At 34.1% G+C, this 25461-nt stretch overlaps 2 pseudogenes; both read right to left on the bottom strand.

Annotated features, from left to right (window-relative positions):
* Nucleotides 1–10606: 10606 nt before the first annotated feature.
* On the bottom strand, nucleotides 10607–11538 carry LOC117703181 (olfactory receptor 4C6-like; annotated as a pseudogene).
* A 7749-nt stretch (nucleotides 11539–19287) lies between these two features.
* Nucleotides 19288–20983, bottom strand: LOC117703180 (olfactory receptor 4C3D-like; annotated as a pseudogene).
* Nucleotides 20984–25461: the final 4478 nt, after the last annotated feature.

Raw genomic sequence — 25461 nt, 5'->3', positions numbered from 1 at the left:
ACAAGTATTTGTTACACAAATTTTTAGGACCATATTGCATTTTCTGTGTATTTATAGCTTACAGAAATGAAGACTTTCATGATTCATGAGGAAATTTAAGCAAACAAAGTAATACGCCAAGTAATTCTAAATCCACCCAGCAAAGACCAGACCTGATATCAACTCCAAGAATAACAATAACTTCAAATACAGATGCCAGAGCACCAACACAAAACCACAATCATTAACCCCCACGACATACTTCTGTTTCTGCCAGAGCCTAGAAACCCAACTATACTAGGCCCTGAGAAGTAAAATATTGCTAAAATACAAGAGAAGTACTAAATATCTGTTATGATTATGTTCCAAAAGTGGCTCTTAGGGCGAATATTAATAAATCTATTAATAAAACCTATGAAAACCCAAATGTACAGTGGAATAAAATGATGAAAATGGTTAAAAACATGAAAGTAGAGATAGATTGTCAATAAAACCCTAAACTGAGGAAAAACTAGAATTGAAAAGTTTAGGAAATCAAACAAAAACCTCAGAGGTAAGGTAACAGTAACAGAGGAAGAAGACGAAACCCAATTCAAAGGTACAGAAAATGTATTCAGCAAAATTATAGAAGAAAAGTTCACAAATATAAAGAAGAGATGCTTGCCAAAGTACAAGAATCATACAGAACACAAAATAGACAAGACTAGAAAAGAACTGCTCCCCTTTCTGTGGCACACAATAGTCAAAATACTATATGGACAGAGCGAGGAAAGAATTTTAAAAGCTGCAAGAGGAAAAGATCAAGCAACATATAAATAACACTTTTCTTCTTAATGGAAATGCTAAAAGCCAAAAGCCCCTGAATATGTTCTACAGACTCCAAAGGACCATAGATGCCAGCTCAACTCTACAAAGAAGGACTTTAAATCATAGTATATGGATAAAAGTATTGAATGTTATAACCAAATTTAAACAACATATATCTATACATTGAGCTATACACACCACATAATGCATAATGCATTAGAAAGAAAATTTCAACCTGAATGGTTAAGCAAAACCAAAGAAACACAAGGAATAAATAATCTATGACCTCCAAATCAAAAGGAAGTGCTTGAAAACCACCCATCATAATAACAAAGTGAAAGGAAAAGAAAAAGAAAAGAAGAGAAGACAAGAGAAAAGAAAACAACATTAAACAATCAAACAAACCCAAGGAATACCGAAATGGAGTAGACTGCAAGAAACAAATTCAGGGCTGAAATCAATTAAATGGAAATAAACAAGAAACAAGACAAAAAAATCAATAAAATGAAGAGGTTGGGTATTTTATTTTGCTTTCCCTTCTCCCCTTTGGCTTTTTGTGGGTTTTGTTTGTTTGTTTGTTTGTTTTGAGAAAATAAATGAGATTGTAAAACCCTTAGTTAAATTGACGAATAGATTTAGAGTGAAGATTAAAATAAACAAAATCAGAAGTGAAAAGGGAAATAAAACAATACACAGTAAATCCAGAGAACCATAAAGACATACTATAAAACCTATACTCTACCAAATTGTAAAGGTTAAAATAAATAAATAAATAAATATCTTGATATGTATAACCTACAAAAGTTAACTGAAGACCAGACAAGCAATTTAAACAGACCCATAACCCCTAGGGAAATAAATACAATATTTCTAAGTCTTCCATAAAACTCCCAATCCAGATGAATTCAGCACAAAATTCTATCTCATGTTGAAAAAAGAGTCAATGTGAATACTCCTCAAATTATGTAAATCAAAACAAAACAGAAGGAACATTGATCAATTATTTTGTTTGATTCATTATTTTTATGAGGTCACAAATACCATGATATCAAAAGCACCCAGGGATCCTATAAAGAAGTAAAATTACACACCAATTCTTCTCATAATCGTTGATGCAAAATTTTCTATAAAAAATTCGCTAAGCAAATCAAACCAATCAGAATGATTATCCACTATCATCAAATAGACTTCATCCCAAAGATACAGGCATGGCTTAAAATATGGAAAATGATAAATCTAATCCAATATATAAAAAAAAACTGAAAGAAAAAATGCATAAAAAATGCATCTCATGCAGAAAAGGCCTTTGGCAAAATCTACCACCCCTTCATAGTAATCGTCCTGGATAGTCTAAGGATACCAGGGACACACTGAACATAATAAAGGCAAAAATTCATAGCCAACATCAAACCACATGAAGTAAAAATCAAAACGTTTTGCTAAAATCACAAACATGACCATGATGCCATTCTCTTCATACCTATTCAGTACAAGTAGTGTACTAGAATAATAAGACTAATGAAATAATAATAAAACTAATGAAGCAATCTAGGGAATACAAATTGTATCTATATTTAAAGATAATTTAATTGTACACATAAATGACCACAAAAACTCCAATAAGAAGTTTTAAGGTATTAAACAGCATCAGCCAAGTAGCATGATACAAATTTAACACACAATAATCAGTAGTTTTCCTACATACAAATGACAGAATGACAGAGAGAAAAATCAAGCAAACAATATGTTTCACAATAGCCTCAAAAATATTATCTGGCAACTCTGATCACATCAGTGAAAGGCTTTTATAATAAAATGTGTAAGACTTTGAAGAAACAATTGAAGATGATATCAGAACCTGGCAAGACCTCCCATGACTATGGCTTTATAGGGCAATATGGCCATCTTTCCAAGACAAGTCTACAAATCCCATTAAAATTCCAAAACAATTCTTCACTTCTGCTTCATATAGTAACAATAAAAACCCAAAATACCTAAAACACTAATGGATTGAACACTAACTGCTGGAGGCATCATCATACCCAAACTCAAATTATACTACAAAGATATAGTAATAAAAACATCATGGTATTGTCACAAGAACAGACTCAACAATTGGTGGAATCAATCAAAATCTCAGACATAAGGTTTATAGTGCTATTGACACCTGATATTTTTTAAAGAAGACATAAATGTGGTATTTGGGAAAAAAAAGGAAAGATCTTCAAAAAAATACATGTCAAATACATATACAACTCTGAGTGTATTAAGGACCAGATATCTGGTATTCATAAGAACAGATAACTGAATTTGATATAAAAAAAATGGGGAGCAATCCTAAACTCATTTGACACAGAAAAAGCCTTTCTGAACAGAAAAATGTAAGCACAGGCAATAAAATTAACAATAAAACAAATGTACTTCATGTAACTGAAAAGCTTTTGTATGGCAAAAAGAACATCATTGAGACAAAGCATCAGGCTAAAGAATGGGAAGAGATCTATGTGATATTTTAAAACTAGTATTTAGAAACAGGTATTTAGTCACACATTTGGTAGCTCTGTTTGTCATTTTCAACTACCCTAGGAATTTCCACTGCTGCTGCGGCATTGTTTGCATAATATTTTATTTATTAATGTAGGAGAAACTGAATTAGACAATTGTGAAATAACATTATTTCTGTTCAATTTATGAAACTATAAAGCAACTTTAAATATCCAGATCAGACTGAGCAAATTTAGAAAAAAATGTTATATATAAGGTATAAGAAACTAGTGACCAAAGGCTATACATTTGTCCTTCCAAAACATATCCAACATCCCTTCCATATCCATTTATTTAAAATTCTTATCTCCATGTATCATTACATTACAAATTTTAAAGTTTCTACCAAGATGACTCAATTTCTGGATAATTTGACATATTAGTCATTTCTCAGCCCAAACATTTTTACAAGGAAAATATTTAAGTATAATTTTGTAAACAAATTAGATTCTTTTATTGAAAGTCCTATGTAAACTGTAATCTTCATAATATCAAAAATATTTTCTTCTTTAAAATTAGGTAGGGTAAATAAATATAATGTATCCATGTATTTAATTCTAAAGTGTTGGTATTGGGTATACATATACATGTACATATATATACATACATATATTCTATGTTTATTTACTTTATTTTATGTGTGAGTTTGTGTGTCCATCTGAGAGCATAAGTGGGTGGACCTCTGTGCATATATGTGTGGGTGTGGCTATACAAGTTACAGGACAACTTCTCATTTAATTAGTTCTTCTACAATGGGATCCTGGGGTCCAATTCTGGTCACCAGGTTTTCTAGCAAGTACATTTACCCACTAAATTATCTCACTACTTCAAAAGTATTTTATTTTATTGAACTAACCAAAGCTAAATACAAACCATGTACAAAGGCTTTTAATGCTGAAATTCTGAAGCCATGGATAAGTACATGTAGAATTAGATTTTAAATCATATTAATGCAGTGTCTTTGGTATCTATTATTATTTATATGTAAGTGAAGCTACTTCAGTAAGTATGAGGATTATTCATGATAAATGCAATATTGTCTTTTTAAAAAGGGTTTTACTATTTAATTTTATTTTAATTTTTAGAACAGTTCAGAGGCATGAACCCCTTTATAATTTTTACAAATCTCTTACAGTCTGATTAACTCACTGTGTCCTTTTTATTAATTAAATTTGTTCCTTGACAGTTTTGTATGAGTATATAACACACTCTGATTCATTAGTCTCATACCTCCCCTTCTATCTCCCTGAAACTCCCTCTGTGCCCTCTTTCTATCAAATCCCTGCCCTGAATTCGTAAAATCATGTCTTTGGTTTGTGGCTGCTAAGTTTAAGAATATTATGTGTGCCCCTCAGTTTGAAAGCATCCAGTGAAGCTTGCTGGGCTCAACAATGGGTGAAGAACTAAAGAAAATGACTTCTCATTTCTCACACTTTATTAAAAAGTCAACAGTTCAGCAGTGGTGAATATGGCTCCATGCTCTTCATCAATGCTGTTTGACAACCCCAGCATAGGCCCCATATAGACAATCATAGGAGCTGTGAACTTATTATTGGAGTGGCTGTACCACACCCAGAAGACAATATGAACTGCCCCTTTTTCATTTTTCTGTCCGTAATTTTTCTTCTACCTCTTTCATTATAATGTTCTATAGCCTTAGTGGGAGTTGTATAAATGTTGTGTTGTGTTAGGGTTTAGTGCACTATCATCCTTTGAACTTAAATATTAAAAACTAACTGTTTTCTGCACAGGGCCCTGCACCCTTTGTTAAGTCCCCTTTCACCATGATGCCTCACAATAAACTGATATTTGTACTTCTTTAGTTAGTGCTTGTTTCTACACAGATTTCTTTTTGCATAGGTTGTTTTGAACATCAGAATTTACGTTTAAAAGTTATTTAGAAAAGCCTCACTCTTTCCAGAGATGACATTGAGGAAGGAAACTGGCTAGAAAAACTAGAGCTTCTACATCAGAGGTGGAGATCTCTAATAGTTCTCTGTGAATAGGAGTGGTTTTATAGCATGAGGCTGCAGGCAGGCTCTCTCATTCACTGGCAGGAGGGACAAAAGGGGGCCAGGAGGATATGTGGACATCAATGTTCTCTTTGATGTAAACATGCATTCTCAGATGAGGAATCTGGGCACCTAGGAAACAGTAACCTCAGTAGAATGCCTATCAATATCTGTGAGAGAGGTAGAGCTGTAGGTATTATGGTCTGAGCCTTAGTCTAGATTTTAATATTACATTTTTGCCGCAAACCCACTAAGCTATGAAATGATTAATTTAAAATTTTTTTGAGGATCAACCATTTTTAGAACACTTTCCCTTTATTTTCTTTATAAATCTTTCTCCTACATTAAATATAAAGTTGAAACAAAGAAAATATTGCCTCATCTGTCACTTTAAATATATCTCCTACAAGATCATATGAAAATGAAACTTAGAATATCTACTTCGATGAATGAATATTTCATGTACTTTTCATATTTATTTGTAAACATTTAATACCTTAAGATAAGATACTTTTATCTTAGAGCCATACAATAATATTTGTTAGGCATTTACTGAGTTTCTGCATGAAAGGATAAAATAACTCATGCTCTGACTAAGTGACAAAGAATATAATTATGAGTATGGACTATAAAATCCAAGGACTAAAGTATCTAAAGTGTAATTATTAGAAACTTAAGATTATAACCTGGATGTAGATGTAAAGGAACAGAAGAGAATGACTAGAAAATGACAGGACATACTTCTTTCTCTCTTTTTCTAACCAGAATTCATCTAAAAATAGCAGGGAAACAGTCACCCAAGGCCTTTGCTAAATAATGTGCCAGGGGAAAAAGAAAAAAATTTAAGTCATTGTACTCTTTCAAGTTATTTAATGTAATTGATTAGTTTTAGATCACCCAGGGGCTATAGTGTACAGTACCCCAAAATCCTCCACCTGAATTTCAAGCATCAAATCTTATATCAGGATTGGTAGAGATCTGCAAATAACAGAAAGCAGACAGGCATGTCTATAAGCTTTTTCTTCCATTAGAACAACTGAAGGGCCGAGATCTCTACATGGATGTTAAACTACACACATGTGGCTTTGCATTATGTGTGATAAAAACGAGGACTTGTGGGGTGGCAGATTCCATCTCTGGAGTAGTTTCTCTGCTCAAAGTGGTAGACACCAGCAAAGGAAAGCTTCATGGATCCTAACAGTCAACAAGTGAAGTAGTGTCCATAGCTTATCAGTCCATCTGAGGCATTATGGTCATTAACCCATCACTTTAGAGCTATATATTTTCCTCTTAGTGTTGCTTTCAATGTATCCCAGAGGTTTTGTATTACTATGCTTTCATTTTCATTATTTTCAGAAAAAAGTTTCATCTTTTTCTTGATTTCTTCTTCTACCCATTCATCATTCAGTAATGAGTTGTTTAATTTCCAAGATTTTGTGTATTTATTAGAGGTTATTTGCTATTATAATTTTTCTTTGATTGTGGCTAGGTAAAATACAAGGAAAGATTTTAGTCTTTTTGAATATGCAAAGATTTGTTTTGTACTCCAGGACTTTGTTTACTTTAGTGTTGCGAACCTTTTCTCTGCCTCAACGATTTGGGGCTAAGTGCTCTGGTCAAGAGAGAGAGAGGGGGGCTCTTGGGGCAGGTGATGCGAAGAATGGAGACAAGACAGGGTGTGATCAAGTCTCTCTTTTTCTATTTTCTCAAGTCTCTCCTATTGAAGGGAATTTTGAGGTATTTATATACACAAGCAGGAGAACACAGATGAAAACACTTTACCACGTGCACCATACAGCTGAGGTCACTAAACAGCAAAACAAGCTATGTGGGATAAACAATATATTTATCAGAGTGTGCTTCAGCTGTTATAAGCTTTTGACGACCAAGTCTTTCATCAGGGTATATGGTTCCAGATGGCTGCAAAGTTGATCTAGCCTCTTTCTACTAAAGTAGGCTCCCAACAGGTCCCCGTTTTTAAATTTTTTCAAAAGGGAAGGCTGGGAAAACTTATGGAAACCGTGCCTGTCAGAGTCCCCTACTTCCAGCCTGTAATATCGGACCTGTATGGGTTTACCAAAGCCATCAGTTTGTTGAACAGCATGAACCCGAGAGACAAGAGACTTAATATCTAAACTGTTGATATAAAAGCAACACTCTTTAAGGCAACACACAACTTCCCCTGTTGGAGAAGTGAAAGGTCTAAGTCTGGTACCCACAAATTTATATCAATGAAATCCTTGAATTTTGCATCAGCTTAGTAACAATTATATAGATAAAGACAGCCTAATATTAACCACCTCAGTCCACAAGTCCAGGGAATTGGGGCGCCGACTCTTCATTAACTTCTTCCAGCTGAACATGGGCATTGAGATATTAGAAGAGGGATGAGGGGAAGGGTAAATTGATAAGTCTCTGACGTCTGTCTTAACTGCATCCAGCTGGAAGTCTAGGGCATCAGTGAACATGCAGGTGATAAGAAGATTCATTCACCAAGTCTGTGTATTCTGTAATATACAAATCTCAAAAACAAATTTTAGTATCAAGATAATTATTTTGTTTCTCTGAAATCTAGTCTTCTGGAGGCCTACCTTTGTCATGTCTGATCCATATAATTCTGAAAGACATAACTACTACCTTTATGGCCTCATCAGAAAACTCATAGAAAAACCTTTTTTTCCAAATTAGCCTTTCCTTAAGCCAGTAACCAGAAAAACCTTTACATTGAGTTTTTATCCAGAAAAATATTATATAACTCAGAATCACACTCATTTTGAAAGTTAAATCAATTAACATCATTCTGCTTAGCTCTCTGTCTAGAGCAGCCTTCTATTTATTTCTCGAGTCTTTAAAGCCTTTTTCATCTGTTTTTACTCACTTATTTCTTGCCCCATTTTCGTTACTATAACCTTTATTTATTTATCTGTTTGGCTCTCTTGACTCAGAGCAGCCTGTAATTTACTCCTTGTATCTTTAAAACCTTTTTCATCTGTTTCTGTTTACTTATTTCTTGCCCAGTTTTTGTTACTATAATCTTTATCTATCTGTTTGGCTCTCTTGACTCAGAGCAGCCTGCAATTTACTCCTTGCATCTTTAAAACTTTTTTCATCTGTTTCTGCTTATTTTTTACCCCATTTTTGTTACTATGCTATCACCTTTGTTTCACTTCCGAATTCAGCCAGCTCCGTCAGTCGACTGCTTCTCCAGCGCAGGGTGTCTTCCACTGTATCCTGCTTACTGGAGCTGTAACGTTGAGACTCTGTCAGTCCACTGGTTCTCCAGCACAGGGTGTCTTCCACTGTATCCCGCTTCCTGGAGCCCCACGTTAGGTGCCACAAATGTTGGGAACCTTTTCTCTGCCTCAACTTGGGGCTAAGTGCTCTGGTCAAGAGAGAGAGTGGGGCTCTTGGGGCAGGTGATGCGAAGAATGGAGACAAGACAGGGTGTGATCAAGTCTCTCTTTTTCTATTTTCTCAAGTCTCTCCTATTGAAGGGAATTTTGAGGTATTTATATACACAAGCAGGAGAACACAGGTGAAAACACTTTACCACGTGCACCATACAGCTGAGGTCACTAAACAACAAAACAAGCTATGTGGGATAAACAATATACTTATCAGAGTGTGCTTCAGCTGTTATAGGCTTTTGACAACCAAGTCTTTCATCAGGGTATATGGTTCCAGATGGCTACAAAGTTGATCTAGCCGCTTTCTACTAAAGTCAGCTCCCAACACTTTAGAAAATCTTCTATCTCATCTTCACTAATAATAGAATGTGCTTTCTTTGGTTTTGTGTTAGAATATTCTATAGACAGACATCTGCTAAGTCCATTTGATGTATACTGTCATGATGTTAATTAATTCTGATGTTTCTGTTTATTTTTGTTTGCCCAGATGACCTGTCTAGATGATTATAAAAAAAATGGGGTATTGAAATCACCAACTATTGCTAGGTTGTTGTTAATCTGCGTCTTAATTTTTTAAAAATAAAATTGGATGCAGTAAAATTTGGTGTGTGTAATGTTTAAGATACTAGTGTCTTCTTCTTTATCTGTTCCCTTGATCAGAATAGAGTGCCCCTGTTTATATCTTCTGATCAGTTTTAGTCTTAAGTTTGTTTTGTCAGATGTACTTATTACATGTCTTAGTAACTCTGAGTAATAATAAATGCGTTGGTGTTTCATTAAAGAAGGAAATACAAGCACTTACCCATGAGCCATTTAAACAAGAATGAGTCCAGATTTTTTAGCTTATGCTCCCTGTAGCTTCTCTTCTCTGTCTGTTTAATGATTCTGAATCTGTGCCTGCCTAAAGGTTGTTTTGTGATTCTGTGTGGATTTGTTATTTGACTGTGTGTTTGTCTGTGACTGTCGGAGTCTTTGTTCTAATGTGTGTTCAATGGGGTCTGTGTGTCTGTTCTATAACTGTGTGTGAATAGTGGGTATCTCTTTGTGTGTGACTGTGAGTGTATCTTGGGGGCCTATCCCTAAAAAAATGGCTTCACTATGTTTGTGTTGAACAGTACGAAAAGAATCACATGAGGGAAGAAATGATATAATATACAGAAACCTTAACAAAACTTTACAAGGGGTTAAGTGAATAGCTAAAACTAATCCTAACTGAACCAGGTTAAAAAAAATTCTCAACCAATGTTGATAAATAATTGCTTTCAACAATTTACTAGAGAAAAATTCAGGAAGATGCTTTTAATTTCTGCATTTGTAGCTTTCAGCAAATGAAACACATACATTATCTGGGTCACTGGAATAAAAGTATATGCAATGTAAATGGAAGCTATGCATTAGGTCAGGTTTTAAGAGATGATCACATAGAAAGCCCATAGCAAGTAATGTTGATCAAATTGGTTAAGGCAGGTTAAACAATCAGGCTGAATACACATTTCTCAAGCTGTATCATTAACTATGGGTATGAGGTTCAGCATAAGTTCTATTCTATTAAATGGAATATATATGTTGCATTGATGGAGTAATATATTAAGGTTCGTAAGGTTCACACTATTCAAAATACAGATTTTATTTTGGTTTTGTTTTATGTTACTAGAGACTTGGAAAGAAAAGAGTACAAATTTGATCATTTGATATGTTGAGAATAACACACTAACCTGAATAGAGAGATCCTCATATCATTACCTGGTTAGTATACTTAGAAAATGCCCATTGGGACAAGATTCCTATTGTAGTAGAATTGATGAAGAAGGAAGATCTTGGCTGGCTTTGTGGGCAGTATAATTTTCTACATGTAAGCTAGTGACCACCTAGTGTCCCATGCTTCATCAGAAGCCTCTTTAGGACATTTTTCACCTCTGCATTCCTCAAGGTGTAGATCAAAGGATTTAACATTGGTTCAATAACAGTAAAGGACACAGCCATTATTTTGTCTACTGGGTAAGTGACCACAGGTCTGACGTACAAAAAAATACAAGGCTCAAAGAACAATACAACCACTATAAAGTGGGAAGTATATGTGGAGAGAGCTTTGAGTCTTCCTTCAGAGCTACAGGACTTTAGGGAGCAGAGGATGATGATATAGGAAGCAGTTAGAATAAGGAAAATGGTCACATACATCACCCCACTGTTGAGAATGACTAAGAGACCTAGAATATAGGTGTCCATGCAGGCCAGTTTCAACAGTGGAAATAAATCACACATAAAAATGATCTATGATATTGGGGCCACAAAAAGGTATTTGATACATGAAGAGAATCTGAATGGTTGAATGTGCAAATCCACCTACCCAACTCCACCCCACCATCAGGCAGCACACTCAAGGACTCATGATGATCATATAATGTAGAGGTCTACAGATGGCCACATAGCGATCATAGGCCATCACAATGAGAAAAATTATCACAACACCACCAAAGAAGTGGTCCACAAAGAGCGGAGCCATACAGCTTTCCAGTGAGATGGAAATGTTCTCAGAGAAAGAGTCTACTATAAACTTGGGAGTAATGAGAGAAGAGTAAGTTATCTCCATGAGGGATAGGGACTTTAGGAAGAAATACATGGGTGATCTCAGACCAGGACTTCTGGTTATTGTTACCACAATCAGTATATTTCCAAATATTGTAGCCACATACATAATTAGGAAAAACAGCTGAGAATATTTTCCTTACCTCTGCATTCTTTGTAATTCCCAAAAGAATGAATTCAGTCACATTGTTTGGTTTCTCCATTTGATGTGAGCTGAGAAAAGCATAGAACTGTGCATGGGAGATGCTGCAAAATAAATTTAATCCAAAAACTTGAAAAAAACATAAACATTTCCATTGATTCATTTTATGTTTTTATTGTGTTCTTAGAATTTCTAATTGAAGAACCATAAACAAAACTCTTAACTTATCAAAGACTATATTCCTCAAATAATTTGTCTTTTAAAGGGAATCATTAATATTACCAATATACATTGTTGATATACTTAGAATCCTACTATGGTTTATGAGTAAGAATGCCATACATAGTCATTTTCTCACTTTTGTCTTTAGAATATAAATTTAAAAAGTCAAATAATTCCTAAATTTTATATAACCAGTAAAACAGTGAAGCCACTGTCAAATCCAGGTTCCTATATTCAAAAATCAATACTAATCTGTGTGTTTCAATTATATTAATATCAAATAGCCAATATTAATGAGCTATTGTGCTTCTTCAGATAATTTCACTTTTACCACTATCAAGTATTATATATTCAAGTTTCAGCTAATAATTTTATAGGCAAATTCAATAACAACTCTGTAAGAATTCTAAAATATAAAGCTATAATGTAATTATTAACTGTTATTATGCAATATGGTTATATTCTTACATCTTTATAATAAAATACACCTATCACTCACTACAATTTGTAAAACATGATCCTATAATGAGCCTGTGTCAGATGGATCATATAAATGCTCTGTCATGAAAGGCACTGCAACTCCACTGTTGGGGGCCGACTTTTAGCAGAAAGCGGCTATCAGCTTTACAGCCATCTTGAGCCATATACCCTGACATGAGACTTGGATTACTATAGCCTACAACAGCTGAGCACACTCTGATAATCTTGGTTTAGATACCTTGGGTGTGTGAGATTAAAGGTGTGTGAGATTAAAGGTGTGTAACTTAAGAGTTTGACTTAGATGTGTAGAGATCAGATTTAGAGACAAGACCTAAGGGCATGATTAAAGGTGTGACCAAAAGGCATGGCTTAGAAGTGAGAGATATAAAAGGCAGAGGCAGACAGAGATCAGAGAATCAGACAGAGGAGACAGAGAAGCAGATACTTCAGAGAGTACAACTTGGAACTAGGAATTAGGTTAGAGAGAACAACTTGGAGTTAGTTATTAGACATTAGGCACTTGGCACTTGGAAGAAGAAACTTGGAACATGGAGGCACTAGGAACTAGGGACTAGGAACTTAGGACTTGGGACTTGGAGAGAGGAAGAGAGACTGAAAAATAAACAGGACTGAAATGCACCCTGTCTGGTCTCCATTCCTCGAGACCGCCCTCACTCTCTCTCTTGCTGAACCCCAACCCTCAGACCGGAGCGGCAGCTTGAGCCAGGATACAGAGGCCGTCCAAACTCGGGGCAGCCTTGGCCTTAACTTTTTGCCAGGGCCCCGACATTTTTTGGCTGCCCAAAGTGGGCCAGCTTAGGCCTCAACATTTTTGGCCGTCCAAATGTGGGACCAGTGCGGTTCTCAACATTTTTGGCGCCCAACATGGAGCAGCGAGAATGAGAGATCCATTGAGGGATGTTACTGGAAGAAGGATCTGTTGATTGTCCCAGGAATCTGCAAGAAAGGTAATGAAAATGGGACAAGAAATTAGTCAGCCTGAATTCAACTCTCTGTTTTGGTTTTGTTTGCTGCTCACATGTGTTAATTCTGTGTTGAGCCACAGCCATCAGATTTCTATCATTTAATAATTTTGAATAACTTGTCAAAGTACACTAAAGAAAAACCAAGGTATAAATTTTTGTTAACTCAGAATTCTTCATTAAGAGGTAATTATGCATGTGAATTTTAAAATAGTGTGATTTATTTGCACATTAAAGTATAACTGCAATATGTTGGGTGAGTTAATTTAAAAAACTTTTTAAAAATCTCATAGTAATGGTAAGATCAATAAAATTCACGTAAATGTTGACATCACCCCAGTTTTATCTTTATTATCTCCATGACATCCAAAAATCCAGTTACCTGATAAATCCAGTGTACAAAAATAAAAATTATTAATATTGTACAGGTAAGTTGCCTAAGCCAAAACCAAAAGGAACAAAAATCCAGCCCTGGCAGTGATGTTCGCAGATGGAATGAATCCTTCTTGTGGTGAGTAGGGACTAAGAATAGAAACAAACAACAAGTCATGCATGGGGCAGTTATCTTGATAGAAACAGAATTCCCAAAGTATTTTGAGAAAGATTACACACAGATAAACTGTAGATCCAGGGAGTTAAATAAGTAAGAGTCCCTGGGCAATGAAAACAAATTAAATTTCTTTTAGATAGGAACATTCCCTAAAACAAGAGACCTCATAGCTTTGCACAAAACTATCCATGACACTAGAACTACCATTTGGCTGTATTTTGAGCTTAACTTTGAAAACAGCCTGCAAAACAATACATTTACCATTCTCTCTCTAGGATAGTGGGCTCAAGGAAAGAGGTCAAACTGAGATATGAGGATGTCAGAACTTTCCAAGATGAACATGATTGCATTAATCCAACTGCGTCCTTTTGAGTCTATGTTTCTCCTGATTGAAGACTTAATCACTTTACCATCAATTCTCTCCATTCCCATTGTTATCAGAGTGGGAGCACACTGGATGAAGACCAAGCTAATATTGTATAAGTAAAACACAAGCAAACAAACAAAACCAATAAAGAAATTACAAGATAACCCATTCGATGGTTAGCTGCAAACACAAACTTCTTTTCAAGAGCAGAACAACCTCAGAGTGATATATTTGCTTTAAAATAGATGAGAGAAAGCAAATGCTACTTATGCTATACATTTAGCAGGTGTCCTGGATCAAGGTTGTCTCTCTCATATCTCCTACTCTCTTCATATCTTTAGGCTAGCGTTGAAATTTTATTCATTTAACTCCAGGTAACCTGCCATCTTATACACTTTTTAAAAATGTGCTATAGATGGTAAAATTAAAGAAAAAATTTTTCTCACACCAGAAGAATTAATGTTCCACAGTGTCTTCAATTAGAAAAATTTGGAGTACCTTTCCAGGTACAATAACTCAAACACATGTGAAGTCAGACACTGTGATAACATGCACAAGACTTGCATAGGTTTAAACCAGGCAAAATTCCAGTGCTCAAAAGGGGAACAAAAGACAAAGTCCTATTCCTAACCAAAAGGTTATTTGCAATTGATACCTGCTGGGAAAGGAAATATCAGTTTCTACAAAGGAGAGTCACAGGTTATATCAACCACACTCCAGGTCAGGCCAGCTTAGTAGAAGTAATTTTCCCACATAAAATGGACTCCTATATAATATTAAAATATTGATTATAAATTCCTTTACTTTGTACCAAATTATATTTTAGATATGTAAAGTCAACCTTCTCAATCCATATAATGCTCCTTATAGATATTATTTCAGTGCTGATCACTTGGTATTGGCTATTATATTAATATTCTGAATGAATGGAGGGAGCACATTGTTATAAACAAGAATTGAATTTTATATTTAACTTTTTGACTCCTAGGACATGTTGTATGTGTATGTGATTTTGGTTTTGTTTTGGTAATATATGTCTAACTGGTTTTTACATTTTTTAGTTTGTTTTTATTTTTATTTCTGCTACATTTATTTTTTGACATGTGTGTGTGCATGTGTGTCTCCTCCTCTCGCTCTTTGTGTGTGTGTGTGTGTGTGTGTGTGTGTGTGTATTATGCATGTGTATGTGTGGGTATCCCATTGAAGGATGATAATATTCACAATACATATTACTGATATTTGACCAAACGCTATTGTAATTCAAACAGTAGACTATAATGAATAACAATATTCTTCATTTAGAGATTAAAAAGTGAGGCTTGTTAAATTAAAAACTGACACAAAGTTAAGTTTAAATCTCTAAGAGCACACATGTCTAAAGCTTGGCTGACATGAATCATATACATGAGCATAAATTATAACAGTGACATACAAACAATAGCAGAGTATATTATAAGACCATGATAAAGACTCCTTAACACAAATTTATGCTTCTATTTTTGCATGTTAATCATATTCCTACATAAAAGAGATGAATCTAAAAAATAATGACTATATCGTCTATAAAATTTCTTGTTTAACATTTAAACATTACATAAAGATACAAGATCCATTCAGTGCATTATCAGTTATACCTTTTGTATCAGATGAGTATTGTTTTATGTTCCATAATGTGAATGAGAAAACTGGGACTGAGGGTCATCTCTTCTAAGATTAATACGGATCATGAATTTTTCAATCCTTTTAAAGTAAAAATCCTTAACTATCTAAACCTCTGGAAAAGTATTAGCTGAGAGTTGAAGGAGGGAATTGGGAATTGAATATTATCATATATTATTATATACATAGATGATGTATTGACATTGATGATCATCAATATCACTGTCTAAACATGAGCTCACAGGATGATGCCAGTGGAAATGTCAAAGCAGATTATAAAGCCCAAGGGGCCTCAACTCCACACAAATCACTACAGGCAACTAGAGAATGCTGAGAGCAGAAGTAAAGTTCCCCAGAGAAGACCATTCCAATTAGTTACTGAATATCAAATGGTAAAATGAAAATATACATACAGGTAACATTGTACAGACTGAGAGTGTTATACATAGGAATATATACATTTACACACATGCATACAATAATAATGAAGAAAAGCAGCTATGCATTTGAAAAATAGTAAGGAGTTATATGTGAGAAGGCTTAAAGAGAAGAAAGAGAAGGGAAAATGCTATTATAGTAATCTCAAAAATAATAAAATAAAATTAGTCTTTGAACATAAAAATATGGTGGGGAAATATTGTTCTTACAGTCAAATTTTAGGATAAAATAATACTTTATGTAGTAGTAAGATTCTTTTTGTTAGAGATAGGAGTGTTCATCTTATTTGCCTCAAATATATTATAGACCATTGTTTTAATAGTCCATACTTTACTAATCTATATAATCCAATCACAAACCTACCTGTCTCCAGGACCAAACTTCATGTATTAATGAATAACCTTCATGAAGTAGAGAGAACATGAAAATTAGAATGATCCTTTTTGTTATTTAACTGCCTAGCTCTCTGTTATGACCTCACATTGTTCTTTCTCCAGGTCGTAAGGTGGTTGCAATAAACTTACGAATGTTTGAGCCCAAAGGATTCCTCTCCAGGATTCTTGGCTTACAGCCCAACATGTCTCTGTATTGATCTTCATTTGCTCTTACTGTTATTGGTAAAAATCCCTGTAAATGATCACAGATCTAGAATAATTTAAACCACGAATCCTATGCAAGAACTGCTAAGAAAGCTGTCTTCTTTATTGAACTTGGGGAACAGAGTACAATTCCTTTTCCCTCTGTTAGTAATAAGTATATCATTCAACTTGGCCTGGCATTCAAATCATCTTTGTGGCAATGCATCTCCAACCTCCCATATCCCTGTGGCTCCCTCCCATTGCAGTGAGTCCCAATTCATCACAGGAATATACATCACAAAATGTTTTCAGCAGTTAAAAATGCTTGGTTAGTGAGCCAATTTAGTTTTAGTCCTGCCCAGACAAATTGCTAACTATAAAATATTCAGTCCTACAAGGAAAAAAGAAAGAGAAAAGGAAAAGAGCTCTCAAAGTAATCTAAATTAGTGTGTATTCGCAACTACTAAAAATGTAGTGTCAGATATTTATATTTTTCTTTTAATTCCTACCAACTCTAAAAGAGATAACTGGGAATGCTGGCATATGCCTGGAATCCAAACTTTAGTAAGTCTGGGATAGAAGAACTACACTCTTGGGGCCAAAACTGTTTAGAACACATTATTCCATATCTAAACAATGGTAACACCAGACCAAAACAAAACAAAAAACTAGAAAAAAAAAAAAAACAAGAGACTATATGACATAGCAACTATTATTTTATATGTACTAAATAAAGATAGGAGAGCTAAGGAAATTTGATCAAATCCTTTGGGTACTTAAGTCATGTGACAGGTCCACAGCATAAACCATGGACTATAGTCTTCAACTATAAACATTATTTATCATATCTTGTAGCACATATGTGAATATAAAAGCAATAATATGCAAGAAAAATTTTGGAGAGTAACAATCAGCTATCCATTATGATTAATTTCATTATTATAAACTTCTCACCCTTTTTTAAAATTTGTTTTATGTATTTACCATTACTTTTTTCAGACACAACAACAGAATAGGGCATCAGACTGCTTTGCAGATGGTTGTGAGCTACCATGTGGTTGCTGGGAATTGAACTTGGGACCTCTGGAAGAGCAGTCAGTGCTTTTAACCACTGAGCCATCTCTCCAGCCCTAAACTTCTCATCTTTAAACATAATTTTATAATCCCTAATAAATTTCATTCAACAGAATAAGAAACTATATATTTTAAAATGAAAATATCAATTATCTTCTAAAAATTATTACAAGTATCTTTTTTTTTTCTTTTAAATTGCATTTTATACTGTTTTAGATACCAAAGAGTTTTTCAGATACTAACTGCTTATTTATGCAGAGGAATCCTAGAACACTGAAATTAGAAAATAGGAACTTTCTAAAAACTACAATCAATATATTTTAACTCAAAGCTCTGATATTTATAGCTTTTAAAATGTTTGAAAAATTCTATATTTCTATTTTTATCATTATAGAAATATAAAATGTGCTCACCAAACCCTTTTAACTTTGTCTACATATTTTACTTTTCTGAACTAATTTTCACTTACTGATGAAAATGCAATAGTCACATCAGTTTCATCCCCTTCGGTGAGATCTAAGAGTCAGCTAAGAGGTCTGAGGAAGAATTTATGTTCAGTAATCTGCATTTGTCCATGGTTCTATGGTCAAACATGATGTGAAAAATAAATATAAAATTCCAAAAATAAATAAAAGTCATCAATTTTAAATGACATGACATTCTTTTGTATTGTAAAATAAACTTGTAGGAAGGATTTAGGTCTTTGTGCTCAATGATGAGCACTAGGGGAACCTAGAATGTTAACAGTGAAGGGTTGTTCATTCAAGGGAAGAAATAATATTCCCATTATCTTCCAAGAGGGCCAAGAGCACATATGTTTACTAGAATGATGACTTTTTCTATAACTGTAAGGCTATACATTATTCAAGCACTTAATTCTCCTCCTGACTCTTATCGTATATCTGCTTTTCTTGTCAATCTATAGGTCCTATCTTTACGAACTTTACAAAGAGTTTTGAGGTAATCATGTTTGATCTGTATTTAGTTTACTTTGTTTCAAAAAGAGACTTATGTTTGCTTTATTTCAGATATGGACCTGAATTAATTATTACCAGAATAAATTTTTACCAAGTTATGCTGTGCTTAAATAGGACCAAAACAAACTACTTAAAGGTAAATTTGGAACTAACACCAGCTTCTAAGTTTCTAAGTTTCTTTGAGCCTAACTGTCTCCTTGTCTCCCATGGAGACATGCTTCTTCAAAGCACAAAATTATAGGATAACATTTTGTTGTTGTTGTTTTATTATTATTTGTTAATTTTTTAGTATGGCTAATTCATAAACTCATAAATTTATAAATGTATTTTGAAATAATCGTATATAAAAGCATACTGTCATCATCTGAAAGCCTTGAAATTTATCCCTCATGTATTAAGGAATCTTGTAAAAGTAACTTTTATTCATCTGATACAATTGTCTCCAAAGCTTATTGCCTCAGTCTGCTAACCTAGACCCAGTCCAGGAAGCTTCTAGCTTCTGTACAATCTAACGTAGGCCTAGAATGTTTTTAGCCTTTGGGACTTACTGCTGAATAAGTTCATTCCTTTCTAATTCTTTATGAAGTCTGACTGGCTGTCAGCTCAGCTGTTCTGGCTCAAAACTCCTCTCCACACTACCCTTTTCAATTTGGCTTCTGTCTTGGTCTCTGACTTAACTGTTCCTGTTGGTCTCATACTAACTTTGGCAATATGTTGTAATCTTATGACTGCTTTTCATTCTCTGCCTTGTTTTTTTCTTCACCTGCATCTGGCTTGTTCTCTACAACCTGTTTGTCTATAACTGTCCCAGTAAAACTGCCTCCTCTTCTCTTTTTCTCTTCGTGCTTCTTTCTCTTAAGTAGCATTTCTTTTCTCTCTCTTCTCATGAGTTAAGCATATCTTATTCTGTCAAATCTGATTCTGACTCATCATTTTTTTTCAATTAGACCCCAATATGGGTGCTTCCTTCTACAAATTAACTTTGCCCTCATTATTTGGGATTAAAAGTGTTTACTAAGGGCATGTCTGTATTCAAGTAAGAGGTGTTAAAGTTTTAAGCAAATGACTGCACCACACTCTAGAAACAGGGTTTTTTCTTTTGTTATGTTTTTCAGTAAATAACATGATCTTGGGGTTCATGGTGTGATCACATATCCTGCAACAGGTACCATGGTGATAAAAATACAAATTCGTAAAGGACATGAGAAGATAAAAATATCCATGGTATCTCATTTGTTATTCAGAATGTATTCTTTTTAAGAGCATTCTAATGGCATTTTTTACCTCTGTGTTCCTTACTGTGTAGATAACAGGATTTAACAAGAGTGTGATGATAATATAAAACACTGCTATTGCTTTATCCATGGGAAAGGTTGTCACTGGTCACATATACATAAAAATACATGGCACAAAAAACAATACGACAACTGTGATGTGGGAGCCACAGGTAGAGAGGGCCTTTTTCCTCCCTGCAGGGCTATGTGTCCTCAAGGAGAAGAGGATGACCACATAGGACATCAACAGCATCATGAAAGTGATCACAGGGATTACACCACCATTGGCAGCAACCAGGAGACCAGGAAGGAAAGTGTCAGTGCAGGCAAGTTGTAGCAAGGAGAAGATGTCACAAAAGAAGTGATCCAAGATATTGGGGCCACAGAAAGGGATCCAGAGAGTAACAAGTATCTGACCAAAGGAATGTAGAAAACCCACTATCCAACATATTCCCACTAGAAGACAGCATGTCTGATGGTTCATTCTGGAGACATAGTGCAGAGGTCTACAGATGGCCACATAGCGGTCATAGGCCATGACCACAAGGAGGACAATCTCTGAAGCTCCTAAGAAATGTTCAACAAAAAGTTGCAATATGCAGGCATTGAATGAGATGGTTTTTGTTTCTGATAGCAAATCTGCCAGCATCTTAGGGATTGTGCAAGATGAATAACATGCATCAATCAAAGATAAAAAAGCCAAGAAAAAGTACATTGGGGAGTTCAAAGACTGGCTACAGATGATGGTCCCCACGATGAGCAGGTTTCCCGTTACAGTAATGATGTAGGTAATGAATAACACAAAAAACAAAATTTTCTGAAGCTTGGGATTCTGTGTTAGTCCCATGAGGATGAATTCAGTCACGTTCATTCTCTTTTCTTTTAGTTGAACGCAGCTGGGCATCTCAGGGATGCTGGATTCACCTAGAAAAAGATCTTATTAGCAAACTTCATGAGGAAGTTAATTTATGGTTTTCAGTTCAGAACAAAACATTTTAAAAATATGAATTATTTCATTTCATGGTATACTGAAGGGAAACTCTCTATGCCATCTGTTTCATAAGAAGAAATTACAATTAAATTTACCATCTTATGAGGACTTTTATTTGAAGCCAAGTTCCAACAAAACTACTATTAAAGAACTGTTTTTTAATCTCTCAGTTTAAATCCTACTTAGTCTTGGCTAACATATTCACACTTATCAATCAGTACAAAATGAATTTCTTAAAGAAATTATATCACATTCTTGATGGTTTGTAAGCTTGATTTTGTGTATGCATGCATGTATGTGTGTGTGTCCACATGTACATGTAAGAGTTACCTAGATGTAATACAATCTTAATATGTGTTTAATAGTTAATTTATGAGGTAATTTCTTTATATTTATTAATTATCTCTAGTAAATGAATATATAGTAGTGGAAAATAATATCAAGCTATTTCCTTTCTTCATAGAGAAAGGAGGCAGAATATTAAGAAATAGAATTATATAAAATATATGTTTATAGTAGTTTACCTATAACTGATATGGCAAGCATAGCCAGATGAGTCTTAAATAAATAATCATATTCAGCATAGAGGTCAAAACTTCATTAAATGGGATTCATAACTAGTATTAGCAACAGTGAAGAGGGACTAAGATGATACCTAAAATAAGGCTTCAGATAGAATATCATCATGGAAAATTCCTGTAGAATGAGTAGTTAAAGTAAATGACCTATGGAATGAGTAGAGTTAAAGTCAATGACCTCAGGGGATGAATCTGGTCAAAATACATGAAGTTAAGTTGGTTCCAAATCTTGCAAGCCTTTACAGCATTGTATAGGGACATGACAATAATGTCCCTATGCAATTTAATTATATACAGCAAGTTCATCATTGTCAAATTTTAGATAGCAAAAGAATATAATCTGACTTACCTGTCATTTGAACTATTCTATACAAAGATCAGGATATGGATAATAGGAGAAGCTAACTAGTTGAGATATTATCTTTACTATCTAGTTTACAGAAAATGGTGTCTTAGATCAGGGTAAATGCAAGAAAAATGTTTCTATTGACATGAACTTTATACAAGAAAAATTATTATGAAGTTTTAACTTTGTATTGACAGAAGAAACTATTGTCACTTACTGAGACAATCTAAAGACAATGTACTCCAGGATAGCAACATTTTCATTAGAATTTATTAAGTACAAGACTCATTTATATTGATTGATTCTTAATGTTGTTTATATTCTTATTGATGAGATAAAACTTAGAGAATGTGGTAAGCTTGTTCAATATTACTTACCACTCTTTAAACATAACCTTATATTGAAATAAAGAGCAAACATATTTCATAAAATATGGCTAACCTAAAAAAAACTTGAACATTTTCTGTAAAATCAAGATAAGTGAACAAATGAGCCATTTTAAGAATGACAAGGAAATAAGTTCACTTAGCACAAAGAACACAGAAAGCAGACAGTTGTCATATAAGGTATTTTACTTGTACTGAAATTTTTAGAAGTTGCATTCTAACTACTTATTGTGAAAACTGAAAACATGGCCTCATGAGTGTGCTGTTTAAGACCACATCTATACTCAGAAACACAAAGCTCCATAAGAGATACCTGTTTATCATGTCTCTGCCTCTTTTATTCATTAATCATGTATCCTGTTATGTTTTCTTCTTTAACAACATGACTGTTGGTAAAATATTTAACATATGCATATTTACACAGAAGACTTACCAGTTTTTTTTTTTACTACATAGTTAAAAATGTAGTTTTTCTAAAATATAATTAGATTTCTAACATGAGTGTCATGGGATTTTCTGGAACAAAGCAATGCATGTACTTACAAAGGTTATTTTTATCTGATATTTTTCCCTTTGAACTTAGTTTTTCTTCTTCTTCACCCATCATCAGTTTCTCTCTTCTGTAAAATTTGCAGCCATTCACTGCCCCCATTCTCCTCTAATGCTTCCAGAAAATTATACTGAAGACAAAATGGGGACTAAAATTAAGAAATTGTATGCTAACTGCATAGTCTAGAAGATGTCGCCTGAGCTTCCTCTTACATAAAACACAAATAAATGCTATCAAAAGAAATTTAGAGTTTTGGAATAATGAGACCACAATTATTTTATGTATTTCAACAATATTATCATGTCCCTTGGGCAGAACGGTATCCTTAATTTGACTCCTTTTAGGAACCCGCATCTTCATCCAATTATTATGGTGTTTTCATTAATCTCATCTCATGGAATAACACACATGTTATTAGTTATAAATGGCTGTATAACTATTCCTATTTTATTGATACAAAAATGTGATATGGAGAACTTAAACCAGGAAGAACATATCTCAGCAACACAAACTCAGGTCTATCTAGTTTAAGTCTTGATCTTGACTTGATCCCACAGAATTTTATTTCTAACAACTCACCTAGACAGGTTCTCCTTTCCTAAGAGCAGTTTTCAGGTAAACTCCTAAGAAAACTCATTCCCATCCTAACTTCTGAAAAAGGTGATTGGAAAACACTTGAGAATGTGAAATACATAACTCCTCATAATCCTATGAGAATTTCTTGCTTCCACTCTCAGGAGAATTTAGAATTACCAACTTATTTATTTTGCAGCTTTAGTTAATAATGTATGACTATCCCTATTTAAATAGAATTCCATATCTGGCCTAAGTTTACCATTGAAAGAAAATATACATTATTCATACTTTATTTTGAAGCCATATCTATATTATTTATCCCACAACATCTTTATGACATAGTTATTTTTTTCCAACTCAGACATAGAAGCATTGGGTTTAGACTAAGATTATCTTGCTTACCCAGAATACTGTAATTAAAAAGACAGAAAATTTCAATCGAATTTCTAATGTTTCATTTGTCTTCTTGTCTGACTAATTTAAGATTTCTCTGAACTTCAAACTGCAGAAATTGATTGGCCATGTCTCATCTTTTTGGTCCCTTTCTTTCTTTCTTTCTTTCTTTCTTTCTTTCTTTCTTTCTTTCTTTCTTTCTTTCTTTCTTTCAGAAATTGATCAACCATATCTCACTTTTGGTGGTTTCTTTCTTTCTTTCTTTCTTTCTTTCTTTCTTTCTTTCTTTCTTTCTTTCTTTCTTTCTTTCAGAAATTGATCAACCATATCTCACTTTTGGTGGTTTCTTTCTTTCTTTCTTTCTTTCTTTCTTTCTTTCTTTCTTTCAGAAATTGATCAACCATATCTCACTTTTGGTGGTTTCTTTCTTTCTTTCTTTCTTTCTTTCTTTCTTTCTTTCTTTCTTTCTTTCTTTCAGAAATTGATCAACCATATCTCACTTTTGGTGTTTTCTTTCTTTCTTTCTTTCTTTCTTTCTTTCTTTCTTTCTTTCTTTCTTTCTTTCAGAAATTGATCAACCATATCTCACTTTTGGTGTTTTCTTTCTTTCTTTCTTTCTTTCTTTCTTTCTTTCTTTCTTTCTTTCTTTCTTTCTTTCTTTCTTGTTTCTTTGTTGTAATATAATCTTACTGATCACACTAACCTCAAACTCATGATAATACTGCTTCATCCTTCTAAGCAACTTTGACTATAGGCTCAAGCCATTGTATGCAGCTTAAGTTTCATTTTAAACTGAATAATAATCTGTATTTCTTATTGCATTCCATTGAGTTATCTGAGAGTTCAAGTACATGGCAGAGCTGACATTTGAAATCTCACAGCCTACCCCAAGAGACACACATCCTCCAAGAAGAACAAACTATCTAATTCTTCCTGAACAATTCCTCAAACTGGAGCCAATTATTCCAGTAGATAAGTCTATGAGGAACATTCTTATTCAAAATGCCATAGGTAGGGAGAGCTACAATGCACGAAGAAAAAGTGAAGGGGGGAAAATATATAGGCAAAATAAACCCTTCACAATCTGAGGGTGGAATGAGTTCACACTTGGCATTGCCTTTTCAGGATCCACCCTTTCACCAATCAAATGTTCTCACTTTTATTGCTAACATCTTGGAGAACATTAACTTAATGTGTATGGCCACAGATATATGAGTGCCACTTCTTGCATCTTTAGGCGTATCTTTCAATGCTTATAATTGTGAGTAATAGGCTTGCAGCTAGGAAGGTTTGTTTAATTGCCTCATACTCTTGGCAGTTTGCATAGTGTTTTCTAGAATCATGGTTGCCATAGTGCAGGAAAGAAGTTTTTAAGTGAGATCCAGTTTAAAGCATTTGAATTCTGTGTCCAAAGTGTATAATGCCTGCAGTGATCAAGTTCCACTCTCAACCTCTGAGAGGCAACCAAAGGCTACATCAATAATGTATAACATTAGCCTTTGGGAGTTGTTTGATTTACACTGAAAAATCATTCACAAGGAGGTTTCTCATGCCTGGTATTG

The sequence above is a fragment of the Arvicanthis niloticus genome, chromosome 2 (assembly GCF_011762505.2).
Source record: "Arvicanthis niloticus isolate mArvNil1 chromosome 2, mArvNil1.pat.X, whole genome shotgun sequence".
Taxonomy (NCBI): domain Eukaryota; kingdom Metazoa; phylum Chordata; class Mammalia; order Rodentia; family Muridae; genus Arvicanthis; species Arvicanthis niloticus.
This window is presented reverse-complemented; position numbering and strand designations above follow the sequence as displayed.